Source organism: Lissotriton helveticus, chromosome 5_1 (genome assembly GCF_964261635.1).
Source record: "Lissotriton helveticus chromosome 5_1, aLisHel1.1, whole genome shotgun sequence".
Lineage (NCBI taxonomy): Eukaryota > Metazoa > Chordata > Amphibia > Caudata > Salamandridae > Lissotriton > Lissotriton helveticus.
In genome coordinates this window covers 1,137,931,057-1,137,951,948 of record NC_136065.1, presented here as the reverse complement: position 1 = coordinate 1,137,951,948, position 20,892 = coordinate 1,137,931,057, and the positions used below count along the sequence as shown (strand labels likewise).

The 20,892-nt window shown below is 43.6% G+C and overlaps 1 protein-coding gene across 3 annotated transcripts in view; it reads right to left on the bottom strand.

Annotated features, from left to right (window-relative positions):
• Window positions 1–20,892, bottom strand: part of PDCD4 (programmed cell death 4) — a 575,316-nt gene that overhangs the window by 536,496 nt on the left and 17,928 nt on the right. The window lies entirely within an intron of this gene.

The following is a 20,892-nucleotide window of genomic DNA, read 5'->3' as shown; positions in this document are numbered from 1 at the left end:
TAATCCAGATATATGAGTTGATAGACGGTATATCCAGCGTTGCTCTTTTTCGAAGAGACGATGGGTTATGTTATCCCCTGATTGGATTTGCTCAATCATTGTCCACTTTAGGTCGTTCGTGGTATGGTTAGCTGGCAAAAAATGTTCTGTAACTTTTGTTGCGATTTTTTTACATCTAATTGAGCTTCTATGCTCACAAATACGTTGCTTGACCTTCCTTCCAGTCATGCCAACGTACTGTAGCCCACACGGGCAACTAATCAGATACACCACATTTGCACTGTTGCAGTTTGTATGTATGCACTGTGTCCCAATTTCTCCATTGGCCAGATGCAGTGTTTTAGTTGTTGTCGTCAAGTGGCAGACACTACAATTTCCGCAGGGATAGTGACCGGTCACTCCAGGGAGGCCCCACGCACTCAATACATTCGGTTGCTCTGTTGTGTTGCTTTTTCTCGGTCGGGTATGCACCAGAGTGTCCCTAATACTGCGGGCTCTTTTAAAAGAGAACATAGGTTTTTCCCAATGAAGATTGCCTGTATTTAAAATTTTCCAATGTTTATTTATTGATTTCGTCACTTTATTCGATAAGCTGTTAAATGTGGTGACACATGTTAGTAGCAATGATGTGTTCTCTTTGATTTTGTCTTCCAGAATAGCATCCCTGGGCTGGTTACGGGCTCTCTTCTGTCCTTTCTTCAAGATATGTTTGGGATAGCCACGGTCGGATAGTTTTTCTGTTAACTCCTTCGCCTGGCATTTGTAGTCCTCTAGTTTGCTACAATTACGTCTGAGACGGAGGTACTGGCCATAGGGCAGGTTTTCCTTAAGGGTCCGAGGGTGGAAACTTTCATATCTCAAGGCATTGTTCTTCGCAGTTGGCTTGTGATGTGTTTTAGTATGTAGTATCCCATCCTCCTTAGTTATTTCCAGATCCAGAAAGACCATTGTTCTTCTATCCACTACATGAGTGAATTTTAAATGGTTATCACAGGTGTTTAGCCAAGTGATGAAATCAATTAGTGTTTGCTCCGGTCCTTGCCAAATGGCAAGGACGTCATCGATATATCTTTTCCAGAATATGATATATTCACCATATGGATTTGATTCACCCAATATGAATTGTTTCTCAAAATCGAAGACGTAGAGGCCCGCCACACTTGGAGCAAAAGTGCTTCCCATTGAGGTCCCCCCAATCTGTAAGAAGAGGGTTCCCTCAAATTCAAAATAGTTCTTTTTTAGTGCAAGGGCAGCACATTCTAGCACAAATTGTTTTGGGACATGGTACGGCCAGGTCGTTTCCTCCAACGTTCTAGCAAGTACTTCCAGCGTTTTATTCTGTGGGATACTGGTATAGAGACTTTCGATGTCCAAACTCAATAGTATAGTTGTTTCATCCACTCTGATGTCTTTTAGAAGTTGTAGTAGGCTTTTGGTATCTTGGAGGTGAAGTGAAGTGAAGTGAAGTGAAGGAGTTTTGTAAAGCGCGGCTGCTGCCCGAGGGCGTCCAAGCGCTGAGTAGAGGTAACAGAACTCTGAGGGAAGAGGGGAGAGATCCAGGTGGAGAGCTAATTTCTGAAGAGATATGTTTTTAGCTCTTTACGGAAGGACGAGAGAATAGAGTTGGACCTAAGTGAGAAGGGAAGGGAGTTCCATAATTTAGCAGCGTTGAGCGTGAAGGACGGTACGTCTCAGTTCCCTGTACCATCTTCTTGAAAAAACAGTCACAGTATCGTGAAAGCGCTTCAAGGAGGGATCCTATGCCGGAAACAATGGGTCTTCCAGGCAGTGGCATTCTGTTTTTATGCATCTTCGGTAAGATGTAAAAATATGGAATTTTTCCTTTGCTGCTTTTTAGAAAATCAGCCTCTTGCTTGGTTATATAGTCGCCTGTATCGGCCAGATTGACCAAAGTTTTAATTTCCTGCTGTGTCGGGTCAGTGGACAATTTTAAATAGTTGTTACTGTCAGATAGCAAACGGAGGCATTCGGTTTGATAGTCTGATTTATCCAGTACCACAATGCCTCCCCCTTTGTCGGCGGGCTTTATTATGATCTCCCCACTGTTTCTTAGGTTTTCTAAAGCTAGTCTTTCATTGTTATTTAAGTTACAGAAAGGTTTTTTTTTCATCCTGCATTTGTTCTATATCATTAAAGACTGCTTGGTCGAACGTGGATATTTCCACTGGAGTCATGTGGGGGGGTGGTTAGAAGGTAGACTTTTTCCACAATGAAGTGTCGGGTCAGACACAGTGTCCGGTTTTTCAGGATTCTTTTCAAAAAACGCCTTTAGCTTAAGTTTTCTGAAAAACTCTGGCAGTTCGCAATGCAGAACAAACTTATCAATTTTAGCTGTTGGGACAAAGCCAAGACCTTTGTTCAATGTTTTCAGCTCGATTTGTTAGGGGTCTCGAGGATAAATTAGTCACTAGGTTTTGCTTGTTGACGCCTGCGGGGTCTGTGTTTTGCTCCTCGTGTAGTTGCCCACGTTGTCTTGTTCCTCCCAATGTACCTGGTTGTTTCCCTTGCGTCTTCCTCTGCCTCTTCGTCCTGTTCCTAAAAAAGGAGGGTGAAAAGTATTGTGGTGAAACATTGGTTGTGGAAATGGGGGCCATCCATATCCATATGATTATGCGGGTCGAAAGGCCCTCCAAAACTTCCCATTTGGGCTGTGTCAAACTGTTTTCAACGAGGTTGTCCTCTTCCTCTGCCTCTCGGTCTGTTTCTGCCGCTTCCAGTACTTGATCCACTGCGAGCTGAGGCATCATCACTTGATGCTTCAGATTTCCTGTCTCCTCTCTGTGGTGGCTGATAGTCAGGGTCAGAGTAAGGATAGGTCTTCACAAAAGAGAATTTTTTTAAATCCTTCTGTAATTTTTGTGCTTTCTGCTGGGCTAGATTGTCTTTATACTCTGTTAATTCTTTCTAGAAGCGCAATTTAGTCAGGCTGTGGGGTGAAAACTTGCCCCTAATGGCCAAAGACTGGAGGGAGGACCTGGATTCGTTCCAACTAGCGTAACATGCAACATACCGCTCTCAGGGCTGCTCACGCAAATTTGAAAAAATCTGGGTGGGGTCCATGGAAACAACTCAGGGGCACCAACGATCAAGCAGAGGAGGGGGGGTATTACTAGATCAAAAGGCTCGGACGGCGGGACCGTAACCCACCCCAATAGGTCAGGGATCACTCCAAGGGAATAGGGCCCGGGTCACACAGTGTATTCTGTTGTCGTGTAGGCCTCCTGCGAGGGGTCCTTCAGCATATATCTCATTGCTTAGGATTGATCTGTGGCTCTTAACCAACTGCTTAATAAAAAAACTTTTTTTTAAAAAATGAAGAGCTGCTACAGGAATTGACAGTCCTTTTGAGCTAAAGGATGGCAGTGATTAGGGTAAGGAAGTGACCGACGGTAGTGCTGGCGAGGGTGGTGAATAGTGGTAATGATGGGATGATGGGTAAGGCTGTGTGAGGATGGTGGTGAAGGCAGTGTTTAGGGTAGGGAAGGGTGGTGGAAGAGTAATGTAGGCTCCTTAGAGCGGTGTTGGTGGTTAGGGTGGTGGTTAGAGTAGTTGTAAGGAGGTGATGAAAGGGTGGTGGTAGAGAAGGGTGGGAGTTATGGTAGGTGTTGGTTAGGACAGGATGGTGGTGTTGGTCGTGGTCCACATACTGACGAAAGAGTGGGGACAGCAACAACTAGAACAAAACCAAAAAACTACATTCTAGCAGGAGCAGCACAAGGATAATAATCTGAAAGAAGCAATCAGTATCTGGTCCATGATTCATGGAAGGGAGAATAGAAGGACGAGAAAGTGAATCCAGCAAGTGCTGGCCAATCTGGAGTCAGCAAATAAAAAGTGATAATTAAGCCAATGAATGGTAAGCTAAGGGCGGACTCCAAGCACTTTGTAGTTAAAAATGTCTTGCGAGCAACAGCGCATGTCTCAGGAGTGACCTAAAACTGATACACTTCTCTCTGCATTGTGTTTTCAGGCACTTCCAATTAACCTGTTGCGTGCTCATGACGAGCTCAGATCGTCATGAGGCACGGTTGAGCTGCACTCATGACGAGCTCAGCTCGTCATGACAGTTGGAACGTTCACACGCGGGGATAATTTCCCCGCTGTGCTGAACGTTCCAAAACGGGTGTGGTCGTGACAAGCTCAGCTCGTCATGAGTGCAGCTCCACTGTGCCTCATGACGAGCTGAGCTCTTCAAAAGCACGGCGGTGCCGTGTGCGGCCCCCCTCCCGCCCCCCGCACAGGAGGTAAAAACGCCCCGCAGCCAAGGGGTTAAGCTTTTTTAAGGGGCTAAACCAAGCTATATTAAGTACTGTGTGAAAAAAGGCTTGTATGATAGTATGTTTGCGATTATTACAGCAGCCAAAGGTGGTCAAGCATTCTCCAACTTTCAACACTATTATACTGCTCAGCTGCAAATAATTGTTGAGCAGTCTAAGATAAAAACAAACAAGATATAGATTCATGTAGAAATGGCATTAACCAGGGAGGGGTGTTGCACGTGGAATGAGAAAACGTTTTGACTTAAAAAACGTTGGTTTCAGCAGTTCAATAAATACAGTGCTGACAAATAGACCACAGCTCGGAACTCATGATTTTTCCTGGGACCCAACGTGGACATTTGGATGACTGATTTACATTCTGGGCACGGGCTAACAAAAGGGTGCTGCAGAGGTTGGAAGCAAGGGGTGCCTCTCGCAAACCTATTGCACAGCTCTGGAGGGAAGTGGTTGATGAATGGGAATGCCCTAGGGCTGCAGTTGACTTGGTGGAGGATCGAAATGAGGGGAAGGCTGTGGAGTCAAGTCCTGACCATGAAGGTGAGCCGGAGCTTGAGGGTGCACAGACCCTGGAGCTGAAGGTCGAATGTGCCATGGGACGAGGGGTGTTCCAAGCAGGCTGACCTGGACCAAAAGTGCCTAAATGTTTTCTTACTTCCTGCATGGCTTCCCCAGTCCCACCCACCCCACGGGATTTGGCCCTCTTCGCTTTCCTGCAACTGATATTGCTCATATACTTTATATCAAGACTTAGGCATGCAAGGTCAAGGTTATAGTTTCTATCAAAAATGTTTATTATTATCTTGTGGTATCTAGACCACCCGAAAGTGAACAACCATAACCCCATCCATTGTGGGAGATCATTTGCTCCTGTTTGCACTGTGAGCCCCATACTGTGGGCTGATAAATGTAAACTAGGATACTGATTCAGTGTTACTATTGTGCTGTATTGTTGTAATCTTTAAAAGGCCAATAAACAAAAGTGTTAATAACATTCAGATTCACTTAAATGCAGACTAATTCATGCCACAGGACCAAATGACAAATGCAGGAGGGGAGATGTCCTGGATGATTTTCAACATGTACCAGGTAACAGAGAACAAGCATTTGCAATGCAATAGGTCTCGCATTTACGAGAGTTAGAGCTATTGACATTGTAAATGAAAATGCCTTCTATTTTTATTTTCGTTTTTAAACATAAATAAAAGGCATATTCATTTACAATGCCATTAGCTTAAATTTGCGAAATTGCGAGACCTATTGCATTGCAAATGATTGTTAGTTTGCTCGACTTTCCAGAGAGAGACCCCTCCCTCTCTATCTTTCTCCCTCATGCACCATCTAGCCACGGAAATCCATTTTCCATATCTATACACATATATATTTACACAGCTACAGATAAGTAGGCAGCTTTTGTATCTGATCGGTATCACAGTGATAAGGCCTCCTTGCAGTGTCGGGTGTTATAACGTATGAACAGTGAACAGAAGGTATGTCGTCCTCGCGTGGAGTGACCTTTAGTATAGGAGCATGAAATGCAAAGCTGTTTCGGCACCTCCAACAGAACAATGACACAAGTCAGAGACAGCAGAATTCTTATGCTACGCTCAAAGAAAACCCAACGGATATAACAAAACTCCACTAAGCATTTAGATTTTCGAAACATGAAATATTTTAAATATTGTTTATAAAATATTTACTGCCATTTGAGGGAACCCAATCAAATGATTAGAGTGAGCATAAATAGTCCAAAGTCCACTGCCTTATGAACTACGTTTGTTTCTACTCGGAATTCTAGCAACATCACAAAATAAAATTATAGAATCCATCGTCATTTTGCTCGCCGTGCCACCCCAGTTTAGACCTAGCAATTTGCAAATCACTCTGCGAGCTAGAGACCCACGTCTGGGCATACCCTTAGGGCTTACATAGCAACATTACAAAATGTGACTGGGGGGGAAGGGGAGTGTTTGAAAAGTTTCAACACTCCGCCCATCATTTTATTTTGTGATGATACAAGTGCGCCCTAAGTGGCTATGGGTACGCCCAGACCTGGGTCCCTTGCTCGCTGCCCCATTGGATTCAAGCAACCCTGGCTGATGGGGATGGTACCCCGAAACTGGTCCCAGGCTGCTTGTTTCTGGCCCATGGGGAGCAGGGTCAAGAATGATTAGCATATGGCTGGGTCCAAACTGGGGTGACGTGGTGTGCAAAATAATGATGTATTTAACCCAAATCTGTGACTGGGGGTGAGTGTTTGAAAAGTTTCAACACTCCGTCCATCATTTTATTTTGAGATGTTCCTACTGGAATGAGTCCCACACATTAAATTTCAGTGCACTCTAAAATATCAAAGCAGTGCCGATGCTGCCAAAATTATATTTACGTTTACTTTTAAATAAAGCAAAATCTAGATAGTGATCTGGTTGGCTTTGGTCAGCACACTTGTTTGCGAATCTACTTACGGAGGGATGGACAGTTATGCGAATCAATCTACGTGCGATTGGATGGCCAGTTATTTGAATCTACTTATGGATGGGATGGCCAGTTATGCGAATCTCCTTATGGATGGGATGGCCAGTTATGCAAATCTACATGCAGATAGGATGGCCAGTAATGCAAATCTACATTCGGATAGGATGACCAGCTATGTGAATCTACATGCGGATAGGATGGCCAGTTATGCGAATCTACGTGCGGATGGGATGAGATGGCCACTGAAGGAGCGCAAGTGCTGTGCTGAATTATCACGAGGCCCTCCAATTAGTACTATGCAAAGGCCACACACCTTACTGTTTACTGTTATGGGATGCAGTTTTTGTGAACTGCCACGTTAAACAATTACCTGGCCTATTGGTGCTTCAGAAGGGAACCCCTTGGATCTGCACTGAAGACAGTGGAACCGGATGTGGTGTTCTGTGAAGGGTCGGTCTTGTGACTAGCTAGCCATCCCTTGCGGACACGGTGTGCGCGTGCACTACGCCTGTCTTGTGATGGTAAACCTCGCGCCAGGTCACAGCTCTTCTAGCGGGCGTGCAGAATGTGCACACGACAGATACCACATACTCTGGCCCGCCCCTTGGAGGGCAGATGCATGCGTGCAGCACTATTGGCACAAAGCATCCCATTTTGCTCATGCCCAGACTATATTGTGAATTTGCGCAAACAAATATTGCGCTTTTTTCCCGCCCTGCTCTAGAGCTTCCGAATCTTGAGTGAAAAACCCTTGCTTTCCGTATCCCTCGTACTGCATTTAGTACTGCAAGGAACCAAGCTGCTGCCACGCTGCTGGCCTCCACAGTAATCACCCGTCTGTTCTCATTTATCGGGTCTTAAGAGATTTGTTGGACGGCGTAAATACCCTTCGCTCTACGTGACACATCTGTTGTTTGCGACATGTCACAGGCAGAGCTACAGCAAGTGCCTTCACTTGTGACCGTAGCAAAAAAATAACAACAAGCAGGCATGTCCTAAGCCAATCACTAGCCCCTGTATTTTTTCTGTAAAGCAACATCCAATAGACATTCGGAAGAACTCTTCTAACCAATAAATGCTCCCCCCAATTCATGGTCATCAGGATGACGGACTTTCTCTACGGTAAATAAGATACGTTTCCTGGCTGTTACCCTGTTATTCGAGAGAACCGTTAGAGTAGAATTTTAACAACGTATTTCAGAATGTTTCTAAGAACTGACTTTCTGAGCAATTATTTTTAAATGCAACTTACTATTTTCCATACACATCCCAGTCAGCTTTTCAACACAAGCCGTGAGCGTGCACATCCCGAAACCCGGAAGTTCGGGAGCGTCACGCCTGTCGTGGGGCGGGACTTCAGTCTTCTGCGAGAAGCCCGCGCCCACAGAGTGGATGGTCCAGAGTACCAGTGGTGACGCGGGGCTCCCATGCCTGAGGGAGAGCCTCGTGGTTGCAGCAGAAGTCAGGAGTGGTGCCTGAGGCCGCTGATGCGGTAAGTGGGGGCTTAGTTGTGGGAGGGAGGGAGGGGGGGGGGGTGTGTGTGTGTCTGTGTGTCTGTGTGTCTGTGTGTCTGTGTGTGTGTCTGTGTCTGTGTGCGTCTGTCTGTGTGTGTATGCGTCTGTCTGTGTGTGTGTATGCGCGTGTGTTCGCCGGCCTAAGTAACGCTGTGTGTGCACGCGTAAGTGCGTCCACAGACCCTAATCGGCTCGTGCACCGGTGTGTACCACTTGGGAGGCTAAATAGCTGAAACGCCAGGCGAGACCTAAGAAGCACTCTGTTAGATACAAGATACAATTTAAGTGGGACACAAAGGGAGCAAGTGGCTAAGCTATGTAGAACTTTCCCTGGGTTTCACAAAAAACACTGAAAAAATTGGCATCAAAAGGATTAAAACGATTTTGAAAAATGTCAATTTGCCACGGATGGTACCAAGGAGATTATTTCCAGGATGCACATAAACTTCTCAAAGGTACAGTAGCTGCGTACCTGTTGAATATATGATTAAGTGAGAAAGAGTGCTGGTTAAGATACTGGGAAACCAAGACTGAAAATGGGTATGAAGTGTTGTTAAAAAAGAAATGTTAAAGTGTATTCATAACAGATAAGTACATTATGAGATTTGGGACTAGCACTAAACCCACTCGTGATTACACAATGTAGGCCAATAATCCAAATTGCAGGAGAGGATATGGTCAAAAAGGAAGGGATGGAGATATGTTCCATGTTTGATGGAGAATCCCATGTCCGCTTTTTTCTGAAGAAAAAGAAAAAAAAAAAAAGGTTTTCAACACCAAAAAGAAAGTTGTGGATTACTCCATATTGAAATATCCTAGAACCATCACTCTGAGTGGACCCAGACAGCACAAGTCATTTTCAAACATTGCTTGAGAGCAGAAAAGATGGCTATCGCCTTTAACTGGAGGAAGGTTGAACCTTCTGATATCGAGACTGAAAATAATGGCTATGCAAAATCTGATCACTGACATGAAGGGAAAATACCCAACTACTAATGGGATTTGGAGACATTTATTAGACCTCTTCTCAATAGGTCTTCCTAGCATAGCCCGTAAAGATTGAAGGCCTTGAATTTGTTTTGTTAAAATTGTCATCCACATGGGGAAAATTCATGTACGATGGTAGAAGGGTCTTGTGAATGCTGTACAATGACAGAAACAGAAACATGATTCGAATGTCAGCTGCAAGTAGGGTTTACCATGAGAACACAGGACAAAGTGTCTTGTATGCAGGATGGGATGTCTCTTAGGGAAAGGGGCAGGTTTCAATTTAAGTGGCGGACTATTGGAAAACCTGTAGCTACATGGTAAGATTGTTAATTTAAAAAAATGGCTACTTCATTCAACAACCTCTGTAGGCTACCTAGGTTGCTTTAAATAAGACAAGATTGTCAGCATACACCAACATGCTGACTGGGTTACTCCCTTTCACCCCAATGTAAGCAAAAAACTGCACTTTCTCCAATTTCCTAGTTAAGACATGTACAAAATAAATAGTTAGTCTTGGAAGTGTCCATTGTTAGTAAGGAAGATTTTTACAGTTTAGATGCTATCTAATTAAATTATTGGTATGGAATCCTACCACAGTCTATGTAATGACATAAACACAAACCTTTCATAGTTAGTGTTTTTTGATGCCAGTAATGTTGTTGCCTTTACATATACCTTTAGAATTTACTCTCTCCCAAATCACCAAAGAAACTAGCCTGTGGTCAATTAACAGGTTACATTCAATAATGTAATCGGTTTGCTGTTACAACTTGCCTTCCATCATGAGATTGCACAGGAATTTCTTTCCCCCCTTCTTCAGGTCCTGCCTACAGACGGTGGTGACATTGCCACAGGAATCTGTCCTGAGCACTCTGAGAAGTATTGAACCGGAGAGCAGATCCCTACACCAGCTGGAGATCTCGTCTTTTTCCCCGGCAGAGGGACAAACCTGCCTGACTTGTAAAAAAAATTGTAACTTCGTAACCCAGTCAGGCAGGGTAGACCTCCCCAAATCTGATGGGCTTCTTTCTGGACACTTTAAGAGACGGAAGGTCAGAGAAAAGACCCCAATGCCGGGGGCTACCACCCCAGCGGGCTGGAGTTCTCAAGAGCCTGGTCAGAGCTTCGCAAATTAGACACGCTCTCAGGGGACGGAAACACAGAGGACTACAGAAGGAAGCTGAGATCAGGGGCCAACAGGAATTAGATGGTGCAAACACTAGAGATGTGCAGGTCATCAACCTCTCTAAAATAAACCTTACTCCAGATATGGTTTCCCTTTTAAGTAAAGGTCTTAGTTTTAACCCGTTTGCAAAGGGGGATATTTGCAAATTGAAAATTGATCTGTTTAAATTTATAAGGAACCTTAAACTCAAAAAGCATTTCTATGGTTTGGAGAAAAAGGGTAGAGGGGCTGTCAATCCACCTGTTACTAGCACCACTGAATCCTTAACAATAAATGATGTGCATGCAACTCATCTTCTCTTATCATTGACTGACATGGAGGATTCTCCTCTAGAGATGGACAGACTGCTAGAGGAGTTGGATATAGAATCTGACTTTAGCATTGTCAGTGGACTAAAGTCCAAATCTAAATGGATCCCTACACTACCTGGTGGCAACGCCATAGACAATTTTCATAAGCGTGTGGTAGAGGATCTCGACAAACTGAACCATCTACACAAGGACAGAATGTTCAAATATAAGGACAACCTCAGTAAGGGACAAAGAATAGCACTCAATACACTTATGAGCGATAATACTATCATCATACGAGAGGCAGACAAGGGAGGGAACGTAGTGATTATGGATCGCACAGACTACCAATCAGAAATTAGTCAACAATTACAGGATGAAGTATGCTACGAACGCCTCACATATAACCCCATTGGTCCCTTAACAATAGAAATTAACTCACATTTGTTAAAGTGGAAGCAATCAGGTTTATTAAACGAGGAGGAATACTTATATTTGAAAGTTTTTAGACCCACCTATCCATGGCTGTACACCTTGCCTAAAATTCACAAGGAACTCCCATTTCCACCAGGGAGACCCATTGTTTCGGGCATAGGGGGCCCAACAGAGAGGCTAGCGGAATACGTGGATCTGTATCTGGGTCCGCTAGTTAAAAACTTGCCGTCCTACATACAGGATTCCAAACACATCCTTAGTACACTAGCGGATATGGAATGGCAAGATGATTTTCTTTTGGTAACACTGGACGTGGTGTCCCTTTACACCAGCATCGACACACAGCTGGGTATAGAGGCCATTAACAAAATCCTATGTAACAGATCAGCCACACTATGGAAACATACCGAGATGCTATCGGTAATGATAGAATTGGTCCTTAAGAATAACTTCTTTATGTGTGACAAAAACTGGTACCGACAGAAACAAGGTGTAGCCATGGGCTCTAAAATATCACCCTCGTTTGCAAATCTATTTATGGGGGCACTGGAAGCAGATCTGATTTGGGGTACAAAGGGTGCTCAATATATCGACTCCATAATTTTTTGGGGTCGATATATTGACGACTGCATCCTCATTTGGGCAGGCTCAGAGGAGCTTTTACATAATTTCTTCAAATACTTGAATGACAACACATGGAAGATCAACTTCACCATGAAGTGGAGCAAAACGAATATAGAATTCTTAGATATCGAGTTCTATATCTCTTCCAACTGTCTGCACAGTAGATTGTTCAGAAAGTCGACAGCGTGCAATGCAATCTTGCATGCTTCAAGCTCACACCCCTCACACCAGATTAACGCCATACCCTTTGGCGAATTTATTCGGGCAAGAAGGAACTGTAGTGAGGACTGTGAATTCAGGAGATGCATTGAAAGCATGAAAGAAAGATTCCTTACAAGGGGTTATGCCTACAACTCCATTAGGAAAGCTGAAAAAAGGATTAAAAGAGTGAGGAGAATAGACACTCTCACCACCAAACAAAAGCCTAACTCAGACAATAAAGAACACATAAGAATGGTCACGGATTTCAACTCACTCCATCTAGACTTAAGAAAAAGTTTAACTAAACATTGGAGCCTATTGAAATCCGAAAAAACACTGACTAAGTACATCACAGAGAGGCCACAGATCTCATTTAGAAGAGGTAACACATTAAGAAACAAGTTGAGTCCCACAGTACCCCGTGACATGAGAAGTACTAATTGGTTGACACAACGAGGTCTGGGTTTTCATAAATGCGGGTTCTGCAGTATGTGCAAATGGGCCAAACATGGAACTACAAATTTCACAGGCCCTGATGACGTTTGTTATACCATCAAGAGCAACATTAATTGTACTACGAAATTTGTTATCTACATTATTGAATGTGAATGTGGCAAGCACTACGTAGGTAGCACAATCAGGCCATTGAAAGAAAGAATGCTGGAACATATAAGAGCGATTGTAAACTGTGACCCTAAATATCCAGTGGCTTTGCATGTAGCCTCGTGCCAAAAAGATCAACAGAACAAAAATGTACAATTTTTTGGAATTGAAACCATACCAGTGGCAATAAGAGGCGGTAACCGGGAATTGAAATTAAGACGCACTGAGGCAACTTGGATTATGCGTTTGCAATCGGTACAGTCAGGATTTAATTACGACCAGGAGATGCAATTTTTTCTGGGTGACTAATAATATATACTGCTTGAACTGCATAATCTGAATTATGTCTAAGATATAAGAACACTGTAACTTACTGTAGACCTGTAAGATTTCGTCGATATCTCAATCTCTCCAAATGCTGAGATGTTTTTCTCCTGTACAATTGAGTAATGTTATGAGATCTCGAAGCTAAAACTTAGGTAAAGAATAAATGCCAAACAGCTAATATGTTAGAAAGTAAATAGTCACAGTATGACTGGGTTTCTCACGGATTTAATTAGTTTGAATCATTCACGGTGTGCACTCCACCATCACTAATCATTTTGAGACTTATGTCATGTTATATACGGACATTAGTCAAAAAATATGGGATTTTCGAACTTTTCCAGAGATCATACGCATTCTCATATGTGAGTGTCTATTCACACTCTTGTTCACATACTGGATGGTCATATTTTTCGTTTTTTCATTGCGATCCTCTCATCGCGATTGGTGTTTTTTTCGTTTCTTTTCTACTTTTCTAGAGATCGCAACAAATAACGTCACTATTAATCTACACGAATAATTATGCATACAAGAGACCGTGCAACATGGTCGGCATAGACTAGCACCGAACGCGCTCTAGTCTTTGCACTACGTCATATGGAAGTACCCATATACGTCGCTTCGCACTCAATCACGTGTCCAAACAGGAACTGAGCGCGAAGGAGGTGAACCCGCCACACCCGCAGAGGACGCCAAACACGGGTGAGTTAGGGGCGCGATGGTCTTCGGATTCAAAGATACGAGTTGTAGTTTTAAAACTAAGAATCTCATTACTCGTTCCCCTTTAGCATGAAACACACCACAATTTTGGAACCGCAACAGGTATCCGTGAAGGTAAAGAAAGAGGTAAATCTTGTATCAACACTGGCATAACGATGAATAACGTTTGGATGACTTGTGTGAGATAGTAACATATCTGTTATTGTTATTCCTTTAACAGTAATATCATTTGATATCGACAACCGCAAACCAGAACAACTATATCGGGTCACCTCCGAGCCCATTATTTTGTATATTAATCTTCACACATGTAAGTGGACTAACAATAGGTGAATTTTGCGCACAACGCTAGACGATGATAGCGCGTAGGATCAAATGTTTTGGAGTAGTAATATAGAATCAAATCTCGAATAACAAATACCAGAACTCCAGTGAGAATGCAGTTGACAGCTGAGTGAACAAAAATTGACAATTTTCCCTACTATGAATAAAACATAAATTATTTCACTTGATTATAGATACAGAAATATTGATCGCTGCTGGACGAACCACCGCCAGCAGTATTAGTCACGGGCCCGGCTGGGTCGGAATTATCACCAGCTGAGCGGTAAGCTGGCGTGCAATTAGTGGCTTACAGTCTCATTTGGTGACCTTTTGCCTGAATATTACCGGAATCGCAGATAGTGATGAGATTTTTCGGTTTTTTCTTTCTTTTCTTGGATATATATAGACCTTCTGACATCGATACGGCCTTCTAGGTATGTTTTTGGAAATGACACTTGTCTCTCACGACTTTCACAAAAGAACCAGCATGGATGATGCAAGAGCCGTTCACGATTAGGACACTTTAGCCATCAATATAGAGCATGTGTCATTGTTTGTTTTTCAGAGAAACAATGGTGATCTCGTCGCCGCACATGTCCAAATACCATCACTATCACATATAGGCACGTCATTATGTATAGTCGGTAGCATACACCGGAATTCCGACACGGATGTGTTGTGGTAGCACGAGGGAGTCAATACTTGTGAAATGATGCACTCACTATATGCCCACTGCAGGAGGAAGTTGTAGTGCATGTAACATAACGGCCAGATATTATGGCCCTGTATATAAATGTTTTTTGCTCACAGATTATGCTAGACGCTACTCATTTGTTTGTTTCAGCCCTGATGAATCGCGAAGGCGATGAAACACGTGTCGGCTGGCTGTAATCTCCATTAAAGACTCCAAGATTTACTCATCTTCTGGATATCTTGTCACTTCTGTCATACTTGGTGTTTGTAATTTTGTTAAATTGTAACTGGACATTGATTACTCACATGAGAGTGCTTCGGCAATCCGCAAAGCAATTAGCAGTAGTTTGTTCTACTCTATAGAGTGGTTTAGGTTTGTCCACTCGCCGTGAAGCACCGTAGACATCCTAATGATCATAAGTAAATGCGTATAAACTGGCAGTGCACCCAACTACAACTGTTTAAAAACCTTCCTGTTGTTTCAATTAGACACGCTCTCAGGCCTGCAAGATTGGGTCTTGGGCTCTCAGTTACATGGTGAACCAGAGAACGTAGCCCACGGTCAGGTGCTTCCACCCCAGTGCCAGCTACAGCACTGACCCAGAGCCTGGTCAAAGCTTTTCCATTGTGGAAAGTGCTAACTCAGGCCACTGCTCAACGCAACAAAGTTTGAATACCATCTCTGGACCCAATACAGGCTTTGATGGGCATAGGGTCTGCCCGTTTCTCACAGCTTCACTGCTATCTTGTCCATATCTGTTCCATGTTCCCGAATTAATGGCTTTCCTCTCCATAGAGCATTTTGGACTCGTGTTTTGATGGATAAATTACATACTTGGCCCATAAAATGAGACAATGTAGTCCATCTAAGACTGTTCATTCATGCTGATGTCTGCGGGGAGTCCAGATCATCCATCTGTTTTTGCAATTCTAGACCAGAACGTTAGGCACCTCAAACTTTTACAAGCCACAAAGAGTTTGTGCCATTTTTTTGCCCTGTTATTCACACCCTGAATTACAAATATACCTCCCAAGATTACAAAAGGCTTCACTCAAATCCTGTCGTAAGTGAATGTTTTTACGAGCTTTACTGAAAGCGTGCAAAGCATCTTTTTAACAGCCTATGCTGAATTTACATTATACCACACAATTTATTTCAGGAGAAACGGGTAGCAATTTTCTTTTAATCAAACACGTCCCTTATTTTTGGATGACTGGTTTACAAAGAATATACCAAAATGATAGAGAATCAAAATTCTTCAATGCATTTAAAACAAACACTTCACAACATTTTTTACATTCCTACTAATTCTTACCAGTAAAAGCCTTTAATGAGCCCCAACCTGCACTCACACAGGCACATCTCGCCACCACTACACAGCTACTACAGAAGACATGTTCCAGTGGTAGTGACCGGTACTTTGGGATGGGAGAGATTAGTACTGGAGATAGCAGTAGTTGAAGGTGGTAGGAGGATTTTCCATGGCACACTGCAGAAAAGCGGTTTGTATTCTAGCGGTACAGTACTGGCGCGATGGACCGTAGATTTGCATTCCACCACTTGTTTCCCAGGGCAGTAGACGCTTTTAGTTTTTAGCCTCCACTTTGTGAACTCTTAAACCATTGCATTAAGGTCTCAATTCAATATATCTACTTCAGAAAAATGTTAAAGAGCTGGCTTTTTTCAGTTCATTATTAGCTAATCCTTTAATTTTATCCAGCAGGAATGCTTAGCGCTATGACGCCTCTTGCAACTGCTTGCTTTTCAAAATTATAAACTGAAATGAAAATGAAATGGAGAGAGGGACTTGAGGGCTCTGGCAGCTTGAATGAGTCATGAGACATCCTCTTCAGGTACAGCTGTGGCCCATAGCCGGCCAGCCCAACTGAGTAGGTCCCAGGTTTACATTGATGTCTGAAAGGAGACATGTATACTTAGGCAACAGAGCTGCAGCTCAAGTTGTAGTGCATTCTTTGGCTCCTGGTGCTGCTGCTCCACAGAATCAGCCTCTCTCCCAAACAATCCTCTCATTTTATTTTTAACATAGATTACATTTGTGTGAACTGAAATCATACATTCATATGATGCAGCGGTCTTGCCGCTACTGCCAAGAGTGCCTACCATGAGTAGAAGAGAAGAGGCACTTCCACCAATAAGCACACTACAATAACAATAGGAGGGTCACTGGGCACCCAAGTAAATAGCACCTCACTATCAGGGGTAAGGGTGTTTGTGGCTTTGTGCAGCCAAAGTGTTTTCTTTAAGTTCCGCAGCCACCTCCTGTGGGTACAGAGCTATGAATCAGCCACCTCATTTTTAGGTCTCGCCTGTCGATGCGCATGCGCATCGAGCAAGCGAGACTATAGGGGCTCATCCACACTTTATCTAACTTGCAAGGAATCGTGGCGATTCCTTGCAGTGCCCGTGACTTTTAAGCTCAATGCGCATGTGCATTGAGCTTAAAAGCGCGTGCACAGCCGCCCGCATTCCTCCGACACCTTTGAAGTGAAGCTTAGCTTCACTTCAAAGGCCTGGCTTGTTCACACCCACATGCCGCTCTGCCCCGCTCCGCCCCCTCCCCTGAGTCATCCTGCCTGCCCCTTCCCGCCGTGTCGCATTTCTCCTCCCCCCTCCCCTCTCTTCCCTCCGTCTTGTTTTGCTACTTTTCCTTATGCTGCCTCAGCAAGTGTCTGAGTTTGTTTGCGCCGTTATGCCGAGAAAAAGGTTTTCTTTTCGTGATCAAGCTTATTTCCGACCAAGACTTTCTTTTTTAGGGGTTGCTTTGCATTTGAGAGTGTTAGTTATAAAAAGTCGCTTAATAACGTTTGTTTGCTCCGTTATGCCGAGAAAAAGGTTTTCTTTTCGTGATCAAGCTTATTTCCGACCAAGACTTTCTTTTTTAGGGGTTGCTTTGCATTTGAGAGTGTTAGTTATAAAAAGTCGCTTAATAACGTATCGTTAAGTCCAGCCCGCTCCGCCCCCTCCCCTGAGTCATCCTGCCTGCCCCTTCCCGCCGTGTCGCATTTCTCCTCCCCCCTCCCCTCTCTTCCCTCCGTCTTGTTTTGCTACTTTTCCTTATGCTGCCTCAGCAAGTGTCTGAGTTTGTTTGCTCCGTTATGCCGAGAAAAAGGTTTTCTTTTCGTGATCAAGCTTATTTCCGACCAAGACTTTCTTTTTTAGGGGTTGCTTTGCATTTGAGAGTGTTAGTTATAAAAAGTCGCTTAATAACGTATCGTTAAGTCCAGGTCAGTGTGCTACAGTCTTTTTAGGCAGTTGATTCTTGAAGTCAAGCTGGATCGATCTGCACAGTTTTGGGTGTGTGCTACTCTACTGAGAGAACTCTACTGTAGTTGGTAGCAGTTAATATCTGAAGTTTCGATGGGAGACGCAGGAGGGCACGTTTTGTTATATGCAAACTCCTTTGCCACTCTTCCCCATGTCCCATCTGTTTATTTATGGCTTGTAATTGGCATCAATTCTGTACACCTTATTTACGGTTCCTGCAAAATGTGTAGCGCCTGACTATCCTGTGATTAGTTGCACAGCCCAATCTTGATTCACCAGCGGTTTCCGTGACACAGGGCTGACACTTAAAGTAAAGGCTTGTTTGGTGTTTAATTTAATAACTTATTTACAAGTGTGTTGTCCATCACATACACGTGAGGGCACATCATCTTGGGCTTACTCCTAGTATCGAATTAGCGTGTCTGCCTGTACCCAATTGGAAGTAATTGGCATTACACGTACATGTGTTCCAAAATGTCTCCCACCGTTAGAGCTTTTAGAAATGTTTATGGCTTTTTTTTTTTTATTCTTTAGCATTGGCTACAGGAAACAAAAATGCTAAAGATTTACAAAAAAACCCATAAACAATTCTAAAAGCACTAACTCTAATGCTGCGAGACCTATTGCATTTCCAATGCTTGTTTCTGTGGTGAGGGAGGGGAAGCAAGGGACACCCAGCTTGAACTGAAAAGGCCCTGGCTCTCGGTGTGCAGCAGCTGGAGTGGCATAGGCTGCCCAGGCACGTACCAGCTAAGCAGCTATAGGCTGTGTGCATACGCCCACATAGACCATGAGAGCAACTGAGCGGATTCTGTCAAAGCCCGCACCAGCCATGATATCCAGTCCCTCTAGTATACAGAGGCAAGCTACTGAAAAAGGACACAATAAATTAGTGAGCCGGTTACAAAGAAGCGGTCATCTTAGCTCAAGGAAAACTCCTCGAAGCTAATAGACTGCTGCATTACTGAGGGTCAACTTAAATGTTAATGTGGTGGACATTTTTATAGGAGAAGAAACCCTTGAGGAGCTAATAGGAGTGCAACACAAGCACTATTTTAGCAAAAGTGCACAACTATGCCCAATGAAATGCTGTACTTGGTGGAATCAATATGTAGGCAGGGCCCAACCATTCTCTCAATAGTCATTCTTGAATATCTGCCGATACCATATTGTTAGACAACAGCTTTGATGTCCAGCCAGACCAAAAAAAGGAAAAAGGAAAAAAAAGCAATGAAACTGGTGGTCCTGGTTATGTCTCAAGTTTACTGATCTTAAGCAAATATCCATTCAGCATTTTAATGCATGGGTAGCATGATCTACCTCCACCTCTCACATATTTTATTCTGTGAAATGTAATCCGTTGCAGAGGATAGACATGGAATATTTGATATCCCCATGTTTTTATTGCTCCAAAGTGTTCTTGCATCCAGAACGTAAGGTCCTTAGTGGTACTGCTCACATAGATTCTGTACAGCAGTGTATAAATAAGTGTACAAACATATGGTTACAATTAAATCCATAATTTCACATCTTTGTCAGCACTACAACCAAATTCCTTGCATTTATCCACATAAACTGACGGGTTCCAACTACCATTTTTGGAACATGATAGAGGAAAGTACGAGCCAGCAAATTTTGAGCATTCCAGAAGGCAGAATGCAGGGATCGACAATATCCCCAATATAGCTTTTTTTTATTGTAACCCCCTAACTACAGCCCCACCCCCCTCAATGCGGAGACTCTTTTAGGTCTCGCAAGCCATGCGCTGCTCACCTTGGCGAGACCTACGGTTGTTGGTTTGGTGGGGGCGAAGGGGGACAGGACATGTGAACTTGCCTGGACAGCCGGTGTGCACGCTCATGGTGTCTCCTCTCTGGTGATCTTAGCTTTCATGCGCTCCCACCGCACGCTCACTTTCGCGCGCTCGATTTTAGCTTTCACTGTGGCGCTGCGAATTCACACAAGGCAGACACATGCCGGACAAAAGATGTGCACACGCACCACAAGGGCAGACAAATGCCCAGGAGATGTGCACACGCAGGGAGTCTCTGCGGCTTCACACAAGGCAGACACATGCTGGACAGGAGATGTGCACACGCAGGGCGTCTCTGCGGCGCTGCGAATTCGCAGAGGGCAAAGTTACCAGCGCCGTAAGTTTAATTGGAGCTCATGTCGATAAGCGTGGCGCCCGCTTCTGGGACAAAGAACTCCCTTATTTTTATGTTGGTCAGCTGCCATATTTAACTGGAGCCTTCTCTCCTCGATGTGTGTAACAGGCACAAGTGTTCCTATTAATTCTACAAAAAGGCAGACCAGTATAAAACTAGCCTGTGTTGTACTCTTCTTTCCTATGTTCTGCATTCCTAAATTCAATGCTAAAACGAACTTGAACACTAGTGGAGCATGGGATACATTTCAGAGCGCAAGCATATTAAGATTTTTTTTCCAAGCGTATTCTTTTCACATTTCAGATTTTTGCATGCTCTACGCGCATACAAACGACACCATATTACCTCCACATGAAAACATGTACCCTAGTCGGTAGTCTATATCTCTAGACATGCTTTCTTTGCTTGTCGACAAGGGAAAATTTTGTGTTCACCAATCACAAATGGATTCCAATTGATATAGTTCCTGGCATATGGAATTTGGGACAGGTAATAAAGTGCTATCGAGACTATTTCAGTTCATTCAAGCTCCACCCTGGAAATTGGATGGTATATTCATTTAAGAAGCAGAATTCACCTTGTTTTCGGTTACCTGTATATGATCTAACGTACAAATTCTACTTGGCACAACTGGCTCTACAACACCATATACCAACTGACTCCTGTAATTTACTTACGCTCCTGATTCAATTTCTCTGGTCTCCTCTAACAGGCCCTTCTAGGGTGTTCTCCCATCTATTAGCTATGTAGGGCTCCAGGGT